Source organism: Thermobia domestica, chromosome 8 (assembly GCF_964235325.1).
Source record: "Thermobia domestica chromosome 8, izTheDome1.hap1.1, whole genome shotgun sequence".
Taxonomy (NCBI): domain Eukaryota; kingdom Metazoa; phylum Arthropoda; class Insecta; order Zygentoma; family Lepismatidae; genus Thermobia; species Thermobia domestica.
The window spans coordinates 114,563,192-114,575,335 of NC_137461.1; the positions used below are offsets into that span (position 1 = coordinate 114,563,192).

The 12,144-nt window shown below is 30.4% G+C and overlaps 1 long non-coding RNA gene across 1 annotated transcript; it reads left to right on the forward strand.

The window, feature by feature from the left end:
* Positions 1-689: 689 nt before the first annotated feature.
* Positions 690-10,078, forward strand: LOC145691815 (uncharacterized). The gene is made up of 4 exons (XR_014132558.1): positions 690-819; positions 8,630-8,732; positions 9,305-9,377; positions 9,990-10,078. It is a non-coding gene; the product is annotated as an uncharacterized LOC145691815 (long non-coding RNA).
* The last annotated feature ends 2,066 nt before the right edge of the window (positions 10,079-12,144 follow it).

The window sequence follows — 12,144 nt, forward strand, 5'->3', positions numbered from 1 at the left end:
TAGACAATATCTGATTAACAACGACAGCTGTTGTAATAAAAACATGCTTTGATTTCTAGTGCTATTTTTTGAACCTCTATGGGACTTTCTCCTATAGATGATATTATCTGCAGTGATGGCCCAATGAGTGATATTATCTAAAGAACCACTTTATGGCGACTCTTTAGATATTTTAAGATTTACTTATGTGAAGATATTTATGTCTGTAAGGCGCCTCTAATTGTGTACTAATAGACGATTTGAAAGGAAGGGCCACTAAAGGTTACTTTGATGGAATGCTAGTTAAGGAAAGAAAGTGCTATGTATATTGGGGTCATTATTTACAGAGGTTATTGCCATGTAATCAGTAAACGGTTTCCACAATTTTCTCTTTTAAGTGCAATCTTATTTTGGAATAACATGCTGGCTAGAAATAAAATAAATAAATTGGTTAACTGTTTGCTTAACCCAAAAACTAGGACAAGGCAGGAGACTGACCCCTCATTTATTATATCTGATGAAAATGCATGAGGAAATCAGATTTTATCTTTTTTTTTTTAAATAAGCATACCGGTAGAAAGCTGAAAGATATTTTGTAACTAATCATAGATAGGAGAAGGGAGGGCAGGTAAATGAACTTATGCTTTGATGGAATTGAAGGACTTTATAAATACATGACCGACCATAGCCGTTTTATTATTTGGGTAGTACTGCGCTTGGTATAGAGAAGATTTATTGTGTGGTCGTATTAGAATTTATTGGTGTACTAGTTTGGTGTTTGATTTCTGCAGATAGGTGTATTGACATTGAAGATTGTTTCAGCGCTTATGCAGAATTAAGGTAAGAAAACTTTAGATAATTTTATACATAGAAAATATAGAATTAAATATTGCAAAGATTGATTGATTCATGAAATTGATATTTCGTTTTAAACTTTGTTTTATTGAAAGAGATTTGTTTCACTATGTTGATTGTACTTGAGTTTATAGACCTGTTTAGCACCGATTTTTTTTTTTTTTTAAATGAAACGAACAAACTAATAAACAATGGAAAGCAGAGTTGAATACTGCTTTGTAGGAATAAAAGAATTAATTGCCGAAGGCACATACGCTAAAAAGTTTAGCAGTAAAGAAGCTCTATTATTATTATTATTATTATTATTATTATTATTATTATTATTATTATTATTATTATTATTATTATTATTATTATTGAGTTGGAATTTTGCGCATCTTGAGCTCGATTTCAAACTTTGTTTTTTCTATTTCATTATTATGCAGTACAGAATTAGAATCAAAGCTGTAGGAAACGTTATTTGTTGAAGTGATTTATTGGAGTTTAGTAGTGTGAAATGCGTATTTATCACATTGATGTTTAAGGTTTTCTAACTAGGAATCAATTTGAGATTATATATAAAGAGAGAGAATCCTTCGTTTTGCGAAAAAAGGATTAATTGCAAGAACATTAACTTATTTGGTTGTTTTTCAGTCCCTTTTATCATCATTACGTTTGTTTTCCTTATTTGTAATATGCCCATTAAATTGTGATGTCAAGTTTAGTGAATTACATTTAGGATATTTCCTTATAGTCATCGAATACTAAACTTTTTATTGTTGATTTCACATACCGATAGTATTTTTATTATAACTTTGTATAAAGTATTGACTTTATATGAAATGGGGCATTGCCAATGTTACAGGAATTGCTGCGTGACAGAATAATTAAGTTTAAAGGGTTTGAATTATAAAATTTTGTGAGTATTCACCGAGTTGGTAGCAGTAAAAATAAAGAGTGTCCAGCTGGGGGACAAATCATGAGATGAAATTGTAGAATAATTTCCATTAACATTTAGATGCTTTACGCTCCATAATGAGTGGAGTCTACGCTTATTGACCGTATTGTTATTTTTTATATTAGCCTTGTATTTGAATTTTATTTTCCACTTAGATCTTTAGGATTATGGCTCATCGAAAATGTACTTTTTCAATTTTACGGTTATTGAGTAAAATTACGTTTAAAGTCCAAGATAATACATAGAGTTCATTTAGAACTGTGGCTATATGAGACATAGCTTAGCATTGCTTCCCCATTGGTGGGTCTCCCACAACTAGGACGTGTACGGTAATTGATTAGTAAGGAACAAGCTTTATCAGCTAGGCTATAGGAGACACGGACCTATATTTTATTATATTCCTGAACCACAGGAAGTAACATGGGGGACCTCCACCGTGCTAAAACCGTATATGATACTCCGAGAAAACTTTAATACTTTACAGATGCTATTTCTTTTGGACGCATATAAAATTAAATTTTATGGGGAGGAGCTTAAATGAAAGTAGAAATTGCGTAGAACGAAATAGCAGATTTAATTTATTAGATATAGAAAATTTAGAGTGAAGCAAAGCGAATAGATTTATAACTGATGAAATAGCGTAATACAGTTAATATTGACACTTAAGGACATTGGATAGAGTGTATGAACTAAGTTATTAGTTTTAATGGGTGGCGAAACATAAGTTTCAAAGTTATGGCTATTTGAGACATGAACCTCCAACGGTGTAATTATATGAGGCATATATTATTGAATTAGTAGCGCCGCTTTGTTTGGTTTGAGATTCTAAAGACTGTTAGTATTTTTAAAAACGGACGGAACACATGGGTTTTAAAGTTTTGGAGAACAAATTTAAAGAATTCTCTCACTTTGTTTACTGCATTATATTGTTTTAAGTCATTTGAGGAAAAACTTGCAGTTATAATGATTTGAGGAATAATTCCGACTTTTTGCAATTATAGTTGCTAAGTTATGAAGGAAATGGTGGTTATTTTGATCCATTAAAATAGATAGAACCTCGAAAAAATCTATGGACATTGATATAATGCCCTAACTTGCCTTTGAAGTAAGCACTCTATCACTGATTTCCCCACAATTAAAGAAATATAGGAAATATTTTGGTATTAGGACAATTGATTAATAGTAAGACTATATAAAAGGAATAGCTGTATTGATTTGCTATTTAGATTAATTACAATGTATTTTAGTTTGTAGATTACATTTTATTAAGAAATAATGATGATTACAGGGTCCGTAGACACAATTTTAGATACAACGAGCTATAGTACTTTTGAATTTTGCTTGTAGCGTACTATTTGAGTTTATTGAAACTAGTATTTCCCAAAACTAAATTTGATTTGTACCTGATCGAGTTTCAATATTATTGGAAACATAATTTTATATTAGAATTATCAAATTAGCTATTAGCTCCGTATTTGTGTAAATAAGTTGAACAGTATACATAAATTGTGTTTTTCGCAGCCTTGTTTACAGTAATATTTGAATATTAGCGTACCCGACTTGTTTTATATCTATTTCCGTTTGATAATACAAATGAGAAAATGTTTAGATGGACAAAATTTTTAAATGACAATTAACAAATAGATTCTTTAGCTTCCTTAAAATATTTGATGCCGTCGAGAAATGTTATAGCACTCCTCAATACTTGTAAGGTTGATTAGTGAGATCTTTAGGACAATACTCATATAGAATTGGAATTGAAAATTTTAGATTTTCTAGGCTACCTTGGATAATGACTTATTTGAGGACATGTCGTAACTTGTATATTTTGACATTTAAAATGCTTAGCGTACAGCAGGTTTAACTATATAGGGAAGAAATACATATACTTTAGGGAACGATACCAAACATATTTAATAGAAAAGTGCCTGAAATGTTATGTAGTCTAGATAAGCACTTATGTACCGCTGAGTTGCATACAGCCAGCGATACTACCATATTTCAATTTATTCTTTGAAGTTTACTATTATAATAAGATGTCATATTTTAGTTTAGCGTCCCACAATTATGACTCTCGAAAAATACTCACCAATTTTCTTTCAAATGTACGCCAAAGGCGGGGGTGGGGTGCCACCGCAATTTATATAAGATTTAAAATTGTTATGACCGGACATGGACACTAAGATTGGGGCAGAGGGAATTTTGTATGTACTTGTTAAAGAATCAGTATCTTTCAGTTTATGGTGATTATGAGAAAATGAAAAAATGAAATGAAAGTTTTGAGTCCCACGGTTATGCCGGTTAGGCTAAAGGAGACGGTGATTATTTTTTTGGTTCGTTTCTTATTTTTATATTCTCCTAATAAATTAGTCGGAGCAAATTGTATTTTCGAACTTGCAAAATAAATCGTTTGCTGTGCAAACTCGTTGTTAAAAATAAGGTGTTTGAACTAAATATGGGAGCTAAAATAAACTCTTAAAAGTATATAGGAAGTGGGAGGAAACCCATGGACACGATGTTTGTCCACCACAATTTATATAAAAAAAATAAATCCAAACAATGTTTGTCATGAAAATGTTGAAATATTTGGTGTGAACCCGGGACCCCAGACACCGTAGGTGAATGCTCTACCACTTTTAAACTTCCTGACTTATTTCCTACTTTAACCACTTTTCAAATTACTAGGCACGACAGGGACACGAACACAGAAACATTGAGGACAGTTAAAATTCCACCCTTGTTACTACAGAGGGACACGAACCCCCAATTGGCTTTACCTCACAATTATCAGCCTAACGCCTCAGACCGTTCGGCTACACCCACCGGCTTACTGAACCATTGCGGTCCCTTATGAGAAATGATTTTTATATTGATTTGCTTTACAAAGAAAGTTGTTGAAAAAGTATATAAAAAGTGGAAGGAAACCCACGATTACGATGATTGTTCACTACGATTTATACAAAACACTTGTTTTTTGTCATGAGAACGCTACAGGGAGCCAAGAATTCATAGCAGCGCCCCACAATTTTACTATTGAGTATGGCATACATTAGAGTTAAATGGACGCAATTTTAACTATAAGTAGGATATGCATTAATTAGAAGATTTCAATATAATCAGAGGAGGAAAAACTGTACGCTGTTAATATTCGTGAAAGTATGAAGAGTAGTCAATATGAATAATAGAAGCAGAAACATTTGTTTCAATTCAATGTGAATACTATTGTTCAAGACACTGAGACATGCGAAACTAAGAAAAAACCGATTCATTATTTGTCCAACTTATATTTGCAGATAGGGCAAAGTTATTGACATTGTCACAAAATATAGCTGATACATTGTAAAGACTCATTTTCATGCTAACAATAATAATTATTAAATTTAGGCATCCCATTTTTCTTATAAATAGTCACTAATTTAGTTCAATGTAGAATGGTTACCCTGGGACCCTACATTAGATAAATGCTTACCCAATGAGAGTCTACGTATATGGAAACTTAATGTATATGTAACAGAAAGTATCTAATTTAAAGTAAATCTGTATTAGTTGAGGCCGTTACATATGTATTTACCTTGGGTTCTTAAGTAACTAAGTTTTGAAGTACAGATACTTTATATATGTAAAAACACATGATCGTTGAAACTACATGAACTCGTATTATTACTACAACTATTGCTACTCCCACTACCACTACTACTACTACTACTATCGCTACTACCGACTACTAGTATTACCACTGTCCCCGCCGCTAGTGCCACTAGTATTCTACCAGTACTACCCCCTAGTACTAGTATTACTACTATTGCTACTCCCGCTACTACTACTATTACTACTACCGACTACTAGTACTGGTATCATTACTGCTGCTAATACTCTATCAGCACTACCACTACTAATACTATCGACTACTAGTATTACCACCACTACTAATACTATCGACTACTAGTATTACCACTGTTAGCCGCTACTGCTATTAGTATTCTACCACTACTACTACTACTAGTAGTAGTATTATCACTGCCACAATTAATACTGCTACTAATACTCTATTAGTACTACCGCTGCTACTACTACTACTACTATTATCGCTACCTCCGCTACTACTACTATTACTACTGCTACTATCGCTACTTCCGCTACTACTACTACTACTATTACTACTACTATTGGTTGCATGTGAACTATCGAATATCGATTACTACTTGTTGCTTTGCTGCTACTTTTTGTTCCGCTTGTAATCTAACCTTCTTTCTTTTACTACCATGTAAACTTTTCCATGTATACCTCTTTTTTTCTTTCTTTGCCTGTATGCCCTTTTTTTCTTTCTTTGCCTGTATGCCCTTTTTTTCTAATCAAAGTTTCTTTTCTTTGTGTTTCTCTCTAACTATTTTTACCTATTTGCTCTATGCAGAATGCTATTAGATTTCTATTTCACCTTTTGTACTATTTGTACCTATTTCTATTTTACTCCTTTGTTGATTGGCTTCTAAATTCCCCGTTTCTTTCCTTGGTTTATGTCTATTGAATATTTCTCTTTTTAGGTATGTCTATCTCTTTTTTTATAGAATAATATGATGAAGTAGGTAAATTAAGTAAAGTACCATTAACAAGCCATCTCTTACAGATTAGTATCTTCTCTTGCTTGAGTCTGACGTCTTTTTATGTAACCTATGCTATTCCAACTTATTGTGTGCTACCCTAATTTTGATGGGCTTCCAATTTTACATAAATTACATCCTGATCCGCTCTTTCTTTGGTTTTCCCTACTATGGTTTAGCTAACATATTCTTCATTTTGCCCACTCACCTTTACTTGTTATGTAATATATCTGTCCTTTGTTTCATGGTATGGATTGATAAATATTTTCTTTTTGTTGTTGTACTACATGATTTTTTCTTTTACTTTGCTGCCGCTACTTTTATTCCTGCTGTTATTGTACTGAACTAAATTTAATTTATTGTATTTGTGCTTTGCCTCATTCGTCAATTGCCAATGACTTACAATAAAGACCAATACGGCCATGATCTGAATAATTTGTTTTGAATTATTTTAAACTTTAAGATCTTGTCCGCAACCAAGCTTTAACTAACTCTATGGTCTATGGAACCCGGAGGTTCACAGAAGCTCTCCACTGACTTTTATTCTTGCATCATTTTTTTTACTTTGTATTCCAATCTCTGCGAGACCCATCCCTCCCAGCTGTGCCTAGGTCTTCCTAATGGTTGTTTTGCCGAATGGTCTTCCAGTCAAGAGTTTGAAAGCATTTTTTCATTTTAGATACATGATTTGCCCTCCTAGACTTGATGATCCTAACAATGTTGGGTAAAAACTGTATAAATTATGTAGTTCCGCCATTCCCCATTCCCGAGGACTGAATATTCGTCTTAGGATCTTGTTTTCAAATACTTTTTAGTTTATGTTTTTCCCTCAGAGTAAGTGACAGTGTTTTGCAGCCATACAAAACAACAACTAAGCTTTAAATGTTTCCTAAACTCTAAACTTAAACTCATGTCTTGCTTTTACTTGCTAACTAATTAGTTCGCTAGTTCTTAATGCTAAACCAGTATGATGCTTTTAAGTATTGCATACTCAAGTTTATGTCCCTATCCTGAACTAAGCTTAAGCTATTTGAAAGTTTTCTGTCTCCCTGTTTGCTATTATATGTCTGTTACCAATTCTATTATTAGATGTCTCTTAGAATTTCCAATTGTGCTCCTCTTTGTAGATGATTTTAAGAGTGGTGTATGGGTTCCTTATTGTGCTAGCATTATATATTTTTTAAAATTGGTTGCTTGGTATTCTATTGTGTTTAGTATTTTCCTTGCTTGGTTTTTTCTGCTATTTGGTGCTAGCACTACTAGTAGAATTTCTTAACCTGCTTGAGTACTATTCTATTGTGTTTAGTATTTTTTCTTGCTTGGCTTCTACTGCTATTTAGTATTATTAGCACTACTACTGGTATTCTATTATATCTTCTTTAATCTAACCCAAACTATTTGACATTAGCTATCATATGTCTTTTATCTTTCTGTATATAGCAGAAGCTTTCTGTTTGTGTATAATCCAAATTTGTTGTTTTGTCATTATGCATGTTTTCTTCTTATGCTTGCCTTTGTTTTTTCTTTGTATTGTTTTTTTTGTACTCTGTTTTCGTAGACGTTTTTTATAAATGTTTCCTTTAAGTTTCTCATAACTTATCAAAACGCCATTGACATTTCTTGTATACCTTTTCTTGAACAAAATTCACCTCTTCCTAGTATCTTATAGTACTGATATTTGAAATTTTAATTCTAACAGAACCAAATGATTTATACATATTTCAGAAATATATATCTTTAGATACACTCAATATCATGTTCTTATATCTTATATTAGGCATACCATATATTATACTAACATATTAGATATAGATATATCTCTAATGTAAATATAAATATATAGTTATAGATAGATATAGTTATAGATATATCTCTATTGTAAATATAGATATATAGTTATAGGTATAGATATATCGGTATTGTAAATATAGATATAGTTATGGGTAGTTATAGATATAGTTAAAGATATAGTTATAGATATAGATAGATATAGATATAGTTATAGATACATATAGATATAGATAGATATAGATATATCTCTAATGTAAATATAAATATATATCGATAGATATACTTATAGAAATAGATATATATAAATATAGTTATATATATAGCTATATATAGATATATCTCTAATGTAAATATAGCTATATAATTATAGATAGATATAGTTATAGATATAGATAGATATAGATATATAGTGAGGTATAAGGTTTTATACTACAACATATGCTTTAACACATGTTATGTTATATTTTAGGTTACCCTTTTGTGGCAATACCATTATTACTGGTGTACTACTAAAAGTATCGAGAAGTACCAACCAAAGTACCAAAGGAGCAAGATATTTTCTGCTACCAAAGGTATTTTTTATTCCTTTGTACTTAAATAGACCAATTATGTTGGTGCAAGAATATTATTGAAATAGTAAAATAAAATTTTTTGTAAGTTCACACTGTAAGTGTTCGAGTAATTTATTACGAGCTTTTTAATATTTCGCAGCATAGCTGCTCTTACGACTTTCTCTAAGAAAGGAGATTATAAAAATAAGATACGAACCAATAAAAATAAAAAGCAATCAAATTAAAGTTAACAAAGAGTTTGCACAGCAAACGAGAAAATAAATAATCGCAGCGTAGCTGCTCTTACGACTTTCTATTTTTAAAAACGAGCTTAGTATTTTCGAAATTATTTGTAGGTTCACACTACAAGTGTTCTGAGATTTCATAGAAATCGAACCAATAAAAAAAAGTTGAATTTGCCACGCAAATGAACCAATAAAATAAAATAACACGAACGAATAAAATAATCACACTGTAAGTGTTCTTAGGAGTATGCTTTAGCATACGATCCAATAAAAAATAAGAAGTGAATCATAAAAAATGATTAGGAAAATAAATTACAAGTGTTACTTAGTAATGTTTCATTGTTTCAGGGCAGGCAGTTAATTGGAGTAAAAGTTGCAGCTGAATTCAGAATTCCAAAGTATTAAAGTTCACAGAAGTAAAGTAAGTATCATTGACAATATTTAATAGTTTATGCTTAAGAAATTTTTTTCTAAGTTCACAGCGTAGCTGCTCTTACGACTTTCTAATTTTAAAAACGAGTGTTATTTTAAATAACACGAACGAATAAAATAATCACCGAGTAGCTGCTTTGAGCTTGTGTAGCATGCAGATTACTTTGAAAGAATTATTTTGCATTATTTCATTTGTCATGGCGTGCATTATTTTGTAACATGCAGATTACTTTGAAAGAATTATTTTGCATTACTTATTTCTTTGAGAGCGTGCATTTGTTTGCACAACATAAAGTTTATAACATGTTTCCATTTACAACATACATTTTTTTTGTTAACAACTAATACATTTTTTCTTGCATACATATTTTTGAATTTATTTTTTTGTTCACATGAAAGTTTTTTAGCATGCAGTTTTGTTAACACCACTTAAAATTTTTTAGCATGCAGTTTGTTAACACCACTTAAAAATTTTTGTAGCATGCAACATAGTTAAATTTTTACAAATTAATTTCTACAGTTTAGTAATATACATTTTCAAATTTTTTATACTGAAATATAATTTCATGTAAAGTAATATTGTCTTTCTTTGTTATTACAGCATTCAAGTGTTTCATCCTCAAGTGTGAATTTATCACTTCTCATATTTTATTTGACATCTAAGAATATTTAGATAAGGATTTCCTGTCTTTCCAGCGGCGGTAAGTGTTCATATACATTTTTTTTAAACTTTAAAACTTGTTAATAAATAGAAATAAAAATAATTGTTACTTACATAAATGAATTAATAAAAACAATATTTTAATCTAATGAAACTATAATATAAAGAGTATATAAGAAGATTAATCACACACAAAAAAAATAACATAATTTTGAAGAATTGAATATTACAATTAACAAACTTTCATTAGTAGTGCATTATAAAAAATAGTTACAATAAATCAAAATTTACAAATTGAATAATAGAAAGTCACAAAATATTTATTAAATATATTAGTTTTCTTTGTTGATGCATTTCATTGAATACTGTAGAACAGTTATCATATTAATTATTTTATTTGTTCTTATTTTGTTTGTTAATTTAATATGCTTTCTCTAACTATACGTATTTTAAATTTAGTAATTGATCTTTTAAATAATGATGCTTTTCCTAATATGATTTAATTATTTTAATTTTTGCTAATCCTATTTAATAAATTTTCTCTGTTGATTGGTGTTTAACTATGATTTGTAAGTAATCGAACTTTCATTTTAACCATACGTAATTTTTCTTAACTATAATTTGTAACAATTAATTATTTGAATGCTATTTTGAATAGAACTGCATTATCTTTAAAATCTGCTGTTTCTATGCTGTTGTTTGTTTAATAATTGGTTTAATTAAATATGGGTTTCCTAACCTATGTGGATTAATTCAGTATATTCTTTAAATCTCTGCTATATTGTTTGTCTGATAAAGTTCTGATGCTTTGGGTCATAAACTATTCTAAACCTTTTTTCTAACCTTGTTTCTTAATTGATTTTTGCTAAATTATTTCTTATTTGATGTGTTTTGTTTACTATGTTATTTTTATTAATTTGTGTTTCTGTTTATTACTACTTGGATTTTTTTATTGCCAATGTTATTTTGAAATGATTTTTATTCATTGGAATGTTCACATCAGATATGTTCATTTTTTCAAATATGAAAATATTATTGCCCGTAAAATTAAATATTCGGAAACATTCGGTTAAGTTCGGGAAACTTCGAGAACGTCACATAACTTTAAATAATACATGTTTGTAAAATAACATTATTACTTTAGAAAATATTTTATGTCGTCTGGGTACGAGATTACAAACGAAAATATTTGGGTACGAGACTTTAAAGTAAGTGTATTTGGGTACGAGATTACAAACTGAGCACGATTGGGTACGAGACTTTAAAGTAAGTGTATCTGGGTACGAGATTACAAACTAAATGCATTTGGGTACGAGATTACATTTCCGAAAGTATAAATACGGCTCAGCAAGCCGCGGCGGTTCACTATAGAAGAAGAAGGACTGGTGCAGTGAAGACGTTCCTGTTTGTACGTTGTGGGTTGCAATTGCAAAACAGTTAGATAAATATTACAGGATTTTGTCATTTAGTGTTCTTGGAAACTTTGAGTGGATTTGCTGGTTCTGTAAAGTGAAAAACTTACGAAGTTATAGTTATCAGGATCTGTCGCTAAACATTTAATTATATTTTCAATAAACAGTGTTAATATAGGATTGGTATTTTTCGGCAATCTTCGGAAAAATTCGTTAATGTTCGGAAAATTTCGTTAATGTTCGGAAAACTTCGTGTATATAAGACAGGCAAAATTGAGCGGTCAGTCAGTAGTGAAGAATTATTGAAATTGTGAAGACATTCCTGATTTATACTACGGGGTGCAATTAGTTATCGGAAAGTGTTGTTAGCTGATAAAATTAAACAGTATCTTCGAAGAAATTACTTGGTAAATTATAAGTTGGTTATTGTCAGAAAAGTTCGCATAAAATTTTGGGAATAATCCATATCTGCGTGTATATAAGAAGCTCAAAATTGTTAATTGATTATTCTACATGAAGCAGTTCTACTGTGCGAACCTGTGTAAGTGAGCTTTTGGCCATAATAGTGGTTGGAAAATATACAAATTTGATCTTACGTGGAAACATAGTTCAGTTTGTTTTTGTACTCCAAGGTGTAAATATCGTATTTAGGAAATTACGTCAATTAAAGTTTACATATAAAA